This window comes from Sorghum bicolor, chromosome 7 (genome assembly GCF_000003195.3).
Source record: "Sorghum bicolor cultivar BTx623 chromosome 7, Sorghum_bicolor_NCBIv3, whole genome shotgun sequence".
In the NCBI taxonomy this organism is placed as follows: Eukaryota; Viridiplantae; Streptophyta; class Magnoliopsida; order Poales; family Poaceae; genus Sorghum; species Sorghum bicolor.
The window spans coordinates 30,824,278-30,838,676 of NC_012876.2; positions in this window are offsets into that span (position 1 = coordinate 30,824,278).

Sequence of the window (14,399 nt, forward strand, 5' to 3'; positions counted from 1 at the left end):
ACTCTCCTGCAGACCAGTTACTGTTGCCCTATCTTGCCGATCTACACTCTACCGATCCTGGGTACGTGTCCAAAAATGGTGTCAACACAGGGTTTGTGCCTAATGCACCACAGGCAAAGAAACTATTTTAGACACACACGATGGTACTCCTTGGTGAAGAGGCTCAAGTGGAATCTTGGTTCTGTTTGGAGATAATTCTAATCTTGATGCAAGATAGGTGCACGGTTTGCATGGAACATACCATATGCTCAGAAATCAATTTGGACAAACCCGATGGAACTGTAGATGCATCCAACGGAACTACTAGACGAAGTGCGTCATATGGAATCTCGCTTCGGTCTAGTTGGAGATAGTATTAGTTTCGGTGCAAGATAGTTGCATGGTTTGTGCCCAGTGCACCATAGGCTCAAAAATCTTTGTGGAAGTTCCCGATGGTACTCCTAGGTGAAGAGGCTCATGTGAAAACTCAGTTCGGTCTATTTGGAGATAGTGCTAATCTTGATACAAGATAGGTGTACGGTTTGCATGGAACGTACCATATTCTCGGAAATCAATTTGGACGCACCCGATAGAACTCCTAGATCATGTGTGTCATATGGAATCTTGCTTCAATCTGTTTGTAGACAGTGTTAGTTTAGGTGCAAGATTGGTGCATGGTTTGCGCATAATGCACCATAGGCTCGGAAACCATTATGGAAGCACCCGATAATAGTCCTAGGTGAAGAGGCTCAAGTCGAAGGTCGGTTCGATCTGTTTGGAGATCGTGCTAATCTTGATGGAAGATAGGTGCACTGTTTGAATGGAACATACCATATGCTAAGAAATCCATTTGGACGCTCCCCAATAGAACTCCTAGATGACATGTGTCATATGGAATCTCGCTTCGGTCTGTTTGGAGACAGAGTTAGTTTTGGTGCAAGATAGGTACACGGTTTGTGCCTAATGCATCATAGGCTAAGAAACCATTTTGGATGCATCCGATTAAACTCCTGGGTAAAGAGGCTCAAGTGGAAGCTCAGTTTGGTTTATTTGGATATAGTGCTAATCTTGATGCAAGATAGGTGCACAAATTGCATGGAACGTACAATATGCTTAGAAATCTATTTAGAAGCACCCAATAGAACTCCTAGATGATGTGTGTCATATAGAACCTCACTTCAGTCTGTGTGGAGAAAGTGTTAGTTTCGGTGCAAGATAGGTACACGATTTGACCATTTTGGACGCACGCAATGGTACTCCTAGGTAAAGGGGCTCAAGTGGAAGCTCGATTTTGAGATAGTGATAATCTTGATGCAAGATAGGTGCACGAATTGCATAGAACATCCCATATGCTTAGAAATCTATTTGGAAGCACCCAATAGAACTCCTAGAAGACGTGTGTCATATAGAATCCCACTTCGGTCTCTTTGGAGATAGTGTTAGTTTTGGTGCACGATAGGTACACGGTTTGCGCCTAATGCACCATAGGCTAAGAAACCATTTTGGACGCACGTGATATTACTCCTAGGTAAAGGGGCTCAAGTGGAAGCTCGGTTTGGAGATAGTGCTAATATTGACGCGTGATTTATTGAACAGTTTGCATGGAATGTACAGTATGCTCGGAACATACCATATGCTTAGAAATCAATTTGTACAAACCCAATAGAAATCTTAGATGATGTGGGTCATATGGAGTCTCGCTTGGTCTATTTAGAGACAATGTTAGTTCCAGTGCAAGATAGGTGCACGGTTTGCGCCTAATGCACCATAGGGTCAGAAACCATTGTGGAAGCGCCCGATGGTACTCATTGATGAAGAGGCTGAAGTGAAAGCTCGGTTTGGTCTGTTTCGATATAGTGCTAATCTCGATGCAAGATAGGTGCATGGTTTGCATGGAACGTACCATATGCTCAGAAATCAATTTGGACACACCCGATGGAACTACTAGGTGAAGTGTGTCATATGGAATCTCGCTTTGGTCCAGTTGGAGATAGTATTAGTTTCGGTGCAAGATAGGTGCATTGTTTGTGCCCAGTGCACTATAGGCTCAGAAAACCATTGTTGACGTTCCCAATGGTACTCTTAGGTGAAGAGGCTCAAGTGAAAGCTCGACTCGGCCTGTTTGGAGATAGTGCTAATCTTGATGCAAGAAAGTTGTATGGTTTGCATGGAACGTACCATATTCTCGAAAATAAATTTGGACGCACCTGATAGAACTCCTAGATGATGTGTGTCATATGGAATCTCGCTTCTTTGTTTTGAGACAGTGTTAGTTTTGGTGCAAGATTGGTGCATGGTTTGCGCATAATGCACCATAGGCTCAGAAACCATTGTGGAAGCACCCGATGATACTCCTAGGTGAAGAGGCTCAAGTGGAAGGTCGGTTCGATCTGTTTGGAGATACTACTAATCTTGATGCAAGATGGGTGCACGGTTTGCATGGAACGTACCATATGCTAAGAAATCCATTTGGACGCACCCCAATAGAACTCCTAGATGACATGTGTCATATGGAACCTCGCTTCGGTCTGTTTGGAGACAGAGTTAGTTTTGGTGCAAGATAGGTACACAGTTTGGGCCTAATGCATCATAGGCTAAGAAACCATTTTGGAGGTACCCGATGATACTCAGTTTGGTATGTTTGGAGATAGTGCTAATCTTGATGAAAGATAGGTGCATGAATTGCATGGAATGTACCAAATGCTTAGAAATCTATTTGGAAGCACCCAATAGAACTCCTAGATGACGTGTGTCATATAGAATCTCACTTCGGTCTCTTTGGAGATAGTGTTAGTTTCGGTGCAAGATAGGTATGCCTAATGCACCATAGGCTAAGAAACCGTTTTGGACGCACGTGATGTTACTCCTAGGTAGAGGGGCTCAAGTAGAAGCTCGATTTGGATATAGTGTTAATCTTGATGCAAGATAGGTGCACGGTTTGCATGGAACGTTCCATATGCTCGGAAATCAATTTCGACGCACCTGATAGAACTCCTAGATAATGTGTGTCATATAGAATCTCGCTTCGGTCTGTTTGGAGACAATGTTAGTATCAGTGCAAGATAGGTACACGGTTTGCGCCTAATGCACCATAAGCTCAGACACCATTGTGGAAGCACCCGATGATACTCCTAGGTGAAGAGGCTGATGTTTAAGCTCGGTTCGTTCTATTTGGAGATAGTGCTAATCTTGATGTAAGATAGGTGTACGGTTTGCATGGAATGTAGCATATTCTCAGAAATCAATTTGGACAAACCCGATGGAACTATAGATGCACGGTTTGCATGTAACATACCATATGCCTAGAAATCAATTTATACGCACCCAATAGAACTCTTAGATGATGTGTGTCATATGGAGTCTCGCTTTGGTCTATTTAGAGACAATGTTAGTTTCAGTGCAAGATAGGTGCACGGTTTGCGCCTAATGCACCATAGGGTCGAAACCATTGTGGAAGCACCCGATTGTACTCCTAGGTGAAGAGGCTCAAGTGGAAGCTTGGTTCGATCTGTTTGGAGATAGTGCTAATCTTGATGCAAGATAGGTGCACGGTTTGCAAGGAACGTACCATATGCTCAAAAATCCATTTGGACATACCCAATAGAACTCCTAGATCACATGTGCCATATGGAATCTCGCTTCAGTCTATTTGGAGACATAGTTAGTTTTGGTGCAAGATAGGTACACGGTTTGTGCCTAATGCATCTTAGACTAAGAAACTATTTTGGATGCACCCGATGATACTCCTAGGTAAAGGTGCGCAAGTGGAAGCTCAGTTGTTTGTTTGGATATAGTGCTAATCTTGATGCAAGATAGGTGCACGAATTGCATGGAATGTACCATATGCTTAGAAATCTATTTGGAAGCACCCAGTGGAACTCCTAGATGATGTGTGTCGTATAGAATCTCACTTTGGTCTCTTTGGAGATAGAGTTAGTTTTGGTGCAAGATAGGTACACAGTTTGTGCCTATTGCACCATAGGCTAAGAAACATTTTGGACACACATGATGGTACTCTTAGGTAATGGGGCTCAAGTGGAAGCTCGGTTTGGAGATAGTGCTAATCTTGATGCAAGATAGGTGCACGGTTTGCATGGAACGTACCATATGCTCGGAAATCAATTTCGATGCACCCGATACTACTCCTAGATAATGTGTGTCATATAGAATCTCGCTGCATTCTGTTTGGAGACAATATTAGTTTTGATGCAAGATAGGTGCATGGTTTGCACCTAATGTACCATAGGCTCAGAAACTATTGTGGAAGCACCCGATGATACTCCTAGGTGAAGAGGCTGAAGTGGAAGCTTGGTTTGGTCTCTTTTGAGATAGTGCTAATCTTGATGTAAGATAGGTGTACGGTTTGCATGGAACATACCATATGCTTAGAAATCAATTTGGACACACTCGATAGAACTCCTAGATGATGTCTGTCATATGGAATCTTGCTTCGGTCTATTTGGAGATAGTGTTAGTTTCGGTGCAACATAGGTGCACGGTTGGCACCTAATGGACCATAAGAAACCATTTTGGAGGCACCTGGTTGTACTCCTTGGTGAAGAGGCTCAAGTGAAAGCTTGGTTCAGTCTGTTTAGAGATAGTTCTAATCTTGATGCAAAATAGGCGCACGGTTTGCATGGAACATACCATATGCTCAGAAATCAATTTGGACACACCCGATGGAACTGCTAGATGCACCTGATGGAACTAATAGATGAAGTGTGTCATATGGAATCTCAGTTCAGTGTAGTTGGAGATAGTATTAGTTTCGGTGCAAGGTAGGTGTGTTGTTTGTGCCCAGTGCACCGTAGGCTCAGAAACTGTTGTAGAAGTTGCCGATGGTACTCCTAGGTGAAGAGGCTCAAGTGAAAGCTCGGTTTTGTCTATTTGGAGATAGTGCTAATCTTGAAGCAAGATAGGTGTATGGTTTGCATGGAACATACCATATTCTCAGAAATCAATTTGGATGTACCTGATAGAACTCCTAGATGATGTGTGTCATATGGAATCTCGCTTCGGTCCGTTTGGAGTCAGCGTTAGTTTAGGTGCAAGATTGATGCACGGTTTACACATAATGCTCCATAAGCTCAGAAACCATTATGGAAGCACCCGATAATACTCCTAGGTGAAGAGGCTCAAGTTGAAGCTCAGTTCGATCTGTTTAAAGATAGTGCTAATCTTGATGCAAGATAGGTGCATGGCTTGCATGGAACATACGATATGCTTAGAAATCCATTTGGACGCACCCAATAGAACTCCTAGATGACATGTGTCATATCGAATCTCGCTTCGGTCTATTTAGAGACAGTTTGTTTTGGTGCAAGATAGTTACACGGTTTGCGCCTAATGCATCATAGGCTAAGAAACCATTTTGGATGCACCCGATGATATTCCTAGGTAAAGGGGCTCAAGTGGAAGCTCAGTTTGGTTTGTTTGGATTTAGTGCTAATCTTGATGCAAGATAGGTGCCCGAATTGCATGGAACGTACCATATGCTTAGAAATCCATTTGGAAGCACCCTATAGAACTCCTAGGTGATGTGTGTCATATAGAATCTCACTTCGGTCTCTTTGGAGATAGTGTTAGTTTTGGTGCAAGATAGGTGCACGGTTTGTGCCTAATGCACCATAGGCTAAGAAACCATTTTGGACGCACGCGATGGTACTCCTAGGTAAAGGGGCTAAAGTGGAAGCTTGGTTTGGAGACAGTGCAAATCTTGATGCAAGATAGGTTCACGGTTTGCATAGAACAAACCATATGCTAGTTTCGGTTTGCAAATCAATTTGGATGCACCTGATAGAACCCGTAGATAATGTGTGTCATATGGAAGCTCGCTTTGGTCTGCTCGGGGACAATGTTAGTTTCGGTGCAAGATAGGTGTACGATTTGCGCCTAATGCACCATAGGCTCAGAAACCATTGTGGAAGCACCCGATGATAATCCTAGGTGAAGAGGCTAAAGTGGAAGCTTGGTTCGGTCTGCTTGGACATAGTGCTAATCTTAATGTAAGTTAGGTGCATGGTTTGCGTGGAACGTACCATATGCTCAAAAATCAGATTGGACGCACCAAATGGAACTCTTAGATGATGTGTCTCATATGGAGTCTCGCTTTGATCTATTTAGAGACAATGTTAGTTTCAGCACAAGATTGGTGCACGGTTTGCGCCTAATGCACCATAGGGTCAGACATCATTGTGGAAGCACCCGATGGTACTCCTAGGTGAAGAGGCTCAAGTGAAAGCTCGGTTTGGTCTGTTTTGAGACAGTGCTAATCTTGAGGCAAGATACGTGCATGGTTTGCGTGGAAAATACCATATGATCGGAAATCAATTTGGACACACCTAATAGAACTCCTAGATGATGTGTGTCATATGGAATCTTGCTTTGGTCCATTTGGAGATAGTGTTAGTTTTGATGTAAGATAGGTGCATGGTTTGCACCTAATGCACCATAATCTAAGAAACCATTTTGGACGCACCCGATGGTACTCCTTCGTGAAGAGGCTCAGGTGGAAGCTTGGTTCGGTCTGTTCGGAGATAGTTCTAATCTTGATGCAAGATAGGCGCATGGTTTGCATGGAACATACTTAGAAATCAATTTAGACACACCTGATGGAACTGCTAGAAGCACCCCATGTGTGGGGGTATAAACCCCTATACCCTTACGGCTAGACTTGGACCAGGAGACTTGGTCCATCATGAGGAAGACTCGGGGCTTGATCCAACTGCCCGGAGTCTCGCGCAAGGAAACAAGACGTGGATACCAAGCAGGATTCTAGTCGGTTAGAATAGGAATTGATATCATGCTATCTATGGCAATTGTAATCGACTAGGATTAGTTTCTAGATCTGTAACCCTACCCTCTGGACTATAAAAAGAGAGGCAAGGGACCCCCCATAGACATCTAATCTCAACTCAACTCAATCCAATACAGTTAGATGCAGGACGTAGGTATTACGCCCACACGGCGGCCGAACCTAGATAAAAACCTTGTCCGTGTCTTGCGTCACCATCGAGTTCGTAGCTTGCGCACCTGTCTACCGATAAACTACTACCGTGCATATACCCCAAGGTAGACTGCCGACTAGCTTTCGTCGACAGTGGCGAGCCAGGTAGGGGGTGTACGTGCAGCTTCCCAGACGAACAAGATGATCATCATCCTAGCTTCCGCGGCCGTGGCTGAAGGTCTCACATTCACTGTCGGGCAGATCACTTGGACAACTCGTGGTGGCGGCCTTACGACCACGGCTCTAGAAGAAACCCAGATCTAATGTGGGACAGTAGAGGCGTCGGCTCCGATCACGCCGGCTCCGAGGACCCGACCTCTGCTCCCTCGCTACAGGGCAAAGCGAGTCGATAACTCGGAGCTTCTTCAAGCCCTCGATCGCGCCGACCACAAACTTCTCGAAGCCTCCAACTTGGTGGATTCGATTTCACGCAAGCCCGATCAGGCGACAACATCAAATTTTTTCGACTCCCGTCGACCAACTCGTGTCTCCACGCACGAACGACTAGAGACGTCCCTGACAATAACATCGACCACCACGGGATGGGCTGTCAAGTTTAGGACAGTCTCACCAGACCAGAACTTCCCTCACGGTCTAAACAACGAGGCTGATTAGTTTTCGCGGCATACCAATTCTCTATTCGGGAAGATGGGATTGTCGCCAGGGCAAATCAGTGGGTCAACTCGTCACTTTGTCAACATGGTGTCTATCCGAACACTACCAGACGACAAGGCCACCAGCACAAACTCTAGTACAGGATCTGTCCCTACCGAGGTTTTACACCCCGAGGACGAAGACTACAACCTAGATCTACCACCTTACCCCCCGGGTTTTTCCCGCTTTGCAGTCTTTCCACCCCAACGAGGAGATCTGATTTTTAACGTCAGCAATGATGAACCATTTGTCGACGGCGAAACCGACAAACAAAGACAACAGCACGAACAGCGTAACGCCGATCGTGCTCAGCGGCGAGCAGATGAGGAGTGGCAACTCGCCCCACACAACCTTAGCGATGCTTTCGACATGGTCGGAAATCAGCAAGTCTACAAGACACCAAGCGCCAACGTGGTTGTAGCCATGGCAAACCTGGATCGACTCCCCGATACTCCGGAGTACCAAGGCATCCGATCCAATATACGAGCACATCTGATCACATCCATGGGACAGACTGCCACTCTGCTTAAAAGGGTCCAAGCTGTCTCCTATACGGAGGTCACCTCTGATCAGACTCACCGCAGCCGAACCTCACCGCGATCCGGTGGGCACCATCGTAGCTGTTCACCTATCAACAATCGAAGGAAGAACACCCATCGTGACAATCGTGGTCGGGACGCTCACAGTTACCACGAACAAAGGCGTGGACGTGGTCAGGAGGTGAACCAAGACCGAGACCTGCGACACAACATCCCTGCTAGGGATGTCCACGAACGCATCAATAGGCGCATTACGGAACGAGCAGTACACGAAAACGTGCAACACATTGAGTACGATGCAGCACATGGCCCCCCTGGCCTAAGACAGTTCTCCTCACACCTTCGCCAAGTTGTATGGCCTCGCAACCTCAAGCTTGAGAAGCTTAAAAAGTACGATGGCAAGGAGAATCTCGAAAATTGGATCACTCTTTACGAGATTGCAGTCCGATCAGCTGCAGGGGACGAGCATGTCATGGCAAACTACTTCCCAGTTGTCTTTGACCAAGCCGGCCACCAATGGCTCCTCGGTCTACCCGAGGACTCTTTCGATTCTTGGGAAGAATTGCACCAGGCATTTATTGATAATTTCATTGCTACTTGCGAGCAGCCCGGAAACAAATACGATCTCGAAAGGATAAGGGACAGGAAGAATGAGCCCTTGTGTGATTACATCTGACGCTTCTCAGATATGCGCCTCAAGATTTCGAAGATTTCTCACGACGAGGCTATATCGGCCTTCATCAAGGGCCTATGCTTCCATGAAGTATTGAGAAGTAAGGTACTGCGCAAAAGGCCAACCACGGTTGCCAAGCTCCTCGCCACGGCTAAAAACTACGCTGACGCCGACGACACAGAAAAGCTCATCCGAGAAGATGTAACAAGAGCCGAGCAGCCTCCCCGATGAGACGACAGCCGCGGGCTGTCGACGAAAGCTGGTCGGCAGTATACCTTGGGGTATACCCACGGTAGTAGTTTATCGGTAGACGGTGCGCAAACTACGAACTCGATGGTGACGCAAGACACGGACAAGCTTTTTATCCAGGTTCGGCCGCTGAGTTGGCGTAATACCTACGTCCTGCGTCTGGTTGTATTGATTTGTGTTGAGAGAATATGATGTGTCCTAGGGGGGTCCCTTGCCCCTCCTTATATAGTCTGGAGGGCAGGGTTACAGATCTGGAAACTAATCCTAGTCGGTTACAATTGCCATGGATAATTCGATACCAATTCCTATTCTAACCGACTAGAATCCTGCTTGATCTCCCCATCTTGTTTCCTTGCGCGAAACTCCAGGTTGTCGGATCAAGCCTTGAACTCGTCTCGTAATGGGCCAAGCTTCCTGGCCGAAGTCTAGCCGTAAGGGTATAGGGGTTTATACCCCCACAGCTAGTCCCCGAGCACCATGTATTGTGATGTAACACGCCGTCTTGAGCTTCTTCGATCAGTGAGGCTTGACGTCTTCAATAAGCAGGAAAGTCGTCCAAACAGTTGCAACAGTATTTTGACCAACTCAAAAAACAATTGATCAACATTGACATCGAAGAAGTAGGTTGTTTGAAGAATGCATGGTGCTCTAAATTAAAAAAGATTTATTTCTTGGTGAAGTGTGCCCACTTTACTTTTCTGAAAAGTATAGTCTTTCAAAAAGCAAGCATATTCACCGCAAGGTGAAGTGTGCCCACTTAGTCCCCGAGCCTGGTAGTAGGTGACGTAGGCACGTGGTGCCAGGGTCAAAAGAAAAGTTCTTAAAGAAATTCTGAAACTGAGATGCATCGCTAGATGCATCGTACCGATGTAGTCCCCGAGCTTGCTGGAAGGCGAAGTATGAGCCTTGTAGCAAGGTCTAAAAAATTGAATTTACCAGTCCCCGAGCATATCATGCTCGTCTGCAATTGAATAGACTAATCGACCAGTCCCCGTGTGTATAATAGTATGACGACCAGTCCCCAAGCACCAAGTGCACTCCTTAGAATTTTGCGTTGCTATACTGTACGACCAGTCCCCGAGCATCGAGTTCTCGGTGGTCGGTACAGTCTTTGAAGTTCCGAGCTGATAGACTGGGCGACCAGTCCCCGAGTGTCGAGTGCTCGGTGGTCGGTGCAGTCCTTGAAGTTCCGAGCTGATAGACTGGGCGACCAGTCCCCGAGTGTCGAGTGCTCGGTGGTCGGTGCAGTCCTTGAAGTTCCGAGCTGATAGACTAGGCGACCAGTCCCCGAGTGTCGAGTGCTCGGTGGTCGGTGCAGTCCCCGGACTGTTGACTCTCTGGCATATTTGTCCTCTTTTTATTGAAACGATCTTTTCAGTTAAAGTTGACATGACGAGACCTCCTGATGGGTTGTCAGATGGACGCATGAAAAGTTGCGTCTGGCAACTGTACAGCCGCCCTTTGCGTGGTTTGAGAAAAAGGGAACCATCAATTGGTACGAAAACTCCGCCGCATTAATTGTCTATAATCATTATAAACCGAAACGCCGCATCCGCCGCATGGCCCGCCCACTTCCCGAGAATACGGGAAGTGGAAGAGGTGGAGTTGCGGGTTATAAAAGCCTGACAGTTCCGCCTGTGCTCCTTACCCTGCCATTGCCCTCAAGGCTTCCATTTTCGCCTCCTTCAATCACCTGCATCTTCGTAACCCAAATCCACTTCTCACCTCCAATGGCGAAGAGCAACGCCAAGAAGAGGGCTGAACTGATGGCCAAGGAATGGAAGAAGTCCCGCAGCACCACCAAATCCCTCGGTGACCTCGTCGACATGGGACTCCTGCACAGCTCAGAGCTCGGCGGCTGGAGAGCACCGGAAGGAGAAAGCTTCCCCGACCCTCGTGCCGGTGAGATCATCGTGTTTGAAGATTTCGTTAAGAGGGGCTTTGGGGTTCCGGTGCATCCTTTTCTCCAAGGTCTTCTTCTGTATTATGAGATCGGGATTTGCAATCTGCACCCGAACTCAATTCTCCTTATTTCCACGTTTATTCATCTGTGCGAGGCCTATGTTGGCATAGAGCCGCACTTCGATCTTTTTCGTTACCTTTTCTGCTTGAGGAAGATGGGAGCAGTTGGAGGCTCCAAGGTTGCAGGTGGAGTGTACCTCAACCTTCGTGATGGAATGAAGAATCACTACCTGCACTGTCCATGGAACACTTCCCTGACCGAATGGTATAGGAAGTGGTTCTACGTCAGGGAGGAACCGGGCAGCTCCACGTTCTGCGACGTGGGGTACATTCCCGAGAAGAGGGGAAGCTGGACCGACCGCCCGGAGTTCGACGGTCAAGTGGCGGATCTGATGAAGCTGATCGACTGGTCGCGCCTGGATGGGCTTGGCGTGGTCGGCAACTTCATTTGAGGTCGGGTGATGCCCTGCCAGAAGAGGGTGCACTCGGCGTACGAGTATTCCGGAAGCGTGGACCCGACCAGGATGCGACCGGAGATCTTGGAGAAGGCGGAGGTACAACGGCTGTTGAACGAGCTGTTCAACTTTGCGGACGGAGGCTTCATCCGCGGCAGCGATCGGGTGCAAGCCTTCAAGTTAGGCCGAACAGCACCAAAGGTATGTTGCAGAGTATTTTGTTTTAGCATTCGTATATCGTCTGTAGCTGACTCATCTTTGTTGCTTTTGCAGATCGGCGATGTCGACCGGTGCACAGTGTATGTATCACTGGCACCGGGCATGGAGGATCCTGCGGGAGAAGACTTGCCAGAAGGCAATACTGCTAGGTGTACTCGTTACACCAGCAGTGAGGAGGAACAAGCCCGCCCCGTCCCAACCACCGAGGAGAGGGTAGTGGGGAAAAGGCCATTGCCGGCGGATCCCTTGCCGGCACCGATGTTGCCGGCAGATCTACCGGCGGAGAGCAGCCAAGCGCCGAAGCGTCGTCGGCTCGTACGGATCGTTGACGATGACGACGACGACGAGGAGGCTGCGCCGTCGTTAGTCCGACGGCCTCGGAGCCGCCCAGATAATGCGCCGGCCGCTACTGATCGAGTGGCCAGCGACCCACCTGCGCCGCAAGCTGTCGAGATGGGGGCGCAGGCGCCGACCGGCCGGGCGAGGAGGAGGTTCACCGCGACCCACCGTCGATCAGACCTGTAAGTGTTCGACTTACGTATTTTGGACTCCTCTTTGCTTTTTTTTTTAATTACACTTTTTGTTCCTGTAGTACGGCGTCGGATGTCGACCCCGGCCAGGCTGCCAGCCAGGGGATGGGCGAGCCTGTCCGCGCTGCTGAAGATACGGCCCCCCAGACCACAGAGCAGCCTACAGCTACAGCCGCGCCTGGGAGCACCGAGGGGCTCCCGACCGCGGCACCGACTACAACAGGCAGCCCGACCAGGGCTGAAGAGGCTCCCCCAGCTGGCTCCTCATAAGAGGAGGGAAGATCCCCGACCCCTCCTCCTGCCGGGGGGAGTGAAGTCCCCACGCCGCCCCGAGCAGGAACCTCTTCGGCTGCAGGCTCCGCAGGTCTGGTCCGAGGGCCAGTAATGCCTGGGACCACCATCAAGGGTGACACAGCGCAGGAGGAGGAAACCCGGGCGGCCTCCGATGACAAGGTGGAAGAGATTGAGGGTCGTCCCCGTGATGGCCGCCAACACGTGTATTGTGGCGCCAACGCGGGGATCACTTTATCGGGCATGAGGAGCTCGCCGAGACCGAGGAGGCCGCCAGGGTGGAGCGCGCGGCCAAGCGCCTCGTCGACGAAGTCAATGTAAGCGACTTTTTGTACTGATGTACATTCTATGCCTTGTCTTGCATGGTCGTTATATGCTCGCTTTGTAGGGCGCGATGAAAACGGCAAAGTACCGGAAACGGTGCTTTGACCAGATAGAAGGCGTCGTGGCCGAGAACAAGGCCCTTGCCGCGGAGGTAGACCGGCTGCGGTCGGAAGTCGGGGAGAAGGTGGCCGAGATGAGTGCCCAAGAGGAGCGTCGTCTCGACCTCACCCGTCGCTTGGCCGACCAGTACCGGCAGCGAGAAGGTTAGTCACACGCTCCGAGCAGCTTTGCGTACTTGTGTAGTTTGCTTTACTGACCAGTTTATGATTCACGCAGACTTGGAGGAGGAGGTGGCGCGCCTCCGACAAGAGAAGGAACAGCTCAGCCAACAGCTCGCCGGTGCGCTGGAGTCCGGGCGGCGAGCGGGAGAGGAATTGGGTCGAAAGGACCGGGAATTATCTGGTAATGGGTGCCGCCTTGTTAGCTGCTGCTTGTCGCCCCTTTGTTTGTTTGGTATGCCGAAAATAACGCTTTGTTTCGTTTGCAATGCTCAAGGTGAACGCCAAGAAGCACCTGGATGATCTGATCAAGGACCGGGACTCCTGGAAGGTCAACTGTTGCAGGATCTGGAAAGGAGTGTCCCCAGTCCTAGACCTGATCAGTCCCGAGCTCCCGGAGAGCCAGCAGTTCGTGAAGGACGCCGGGGAGTTTGCCGGCGCGCACGTCCTCAGCATGGTGCGCGCCCACTACCCACTGGTCGACTTGAGCAGGCTGGAGAAGGGGTACCCGAAGGAGGTCGGCCAACAGGAAGCGGACGAGCTTCGGGGGAGTCTGCTGGACTTGTCGTCGACAGTGATCGGCGACATCAATCTGTGCGGAACGGCCACTCCCCCAGACCAGCCGAGTTCAGATAAGTCGGCCAGGGAGTTGTCGGGCGCGTCCGTTGCGGGAGATGGGCGGTCGACGCCTGCGGTCTCGACCAGCCAGGCGCCGGTGGCCCCGACCCCTTCGTCCGGGCAGCAGGGCCAGGCGGGTGATCAGCCCGAGCAGCTAGGCCAATAGAGTAGTCTGTAGGAATAGACTAGTGTCTGCCCGTCAGGGTATTTATTGTAAACTTTGTATGTAAAGTTTGTAATAAAGTTTGCTTTTTGTCATGACTGTTGTTTTGAGCGCTGTGAGAATATCTGAGTGACATGTCACCGTATTTGTCTTGGTAGTCGTTAAGAGCATCCATTGCAGGCGTTTTGCCGAGTGCTGTGTGCGACAAGGTATAGGCAAAAAATAGAGAATTTCATTATCAACAGTTATAAGATACTTACAAAGGAAAGTTATTAAAACTTTATGGATAGAAACGTCGCAGTTTGTCTATGTGCCAAGAGTTAGGCACTCGTGTTCCGTCTGGGTATGCCAATCTGTAGGACGTAGGTCGTGTGACCTCGGTCACCACGAAGGGTCCTTCCCAGGGAGTGGATAGCTTGTGCATTCCCTCCTGGCTTGTTTTCCATCGAAGTACCAGAT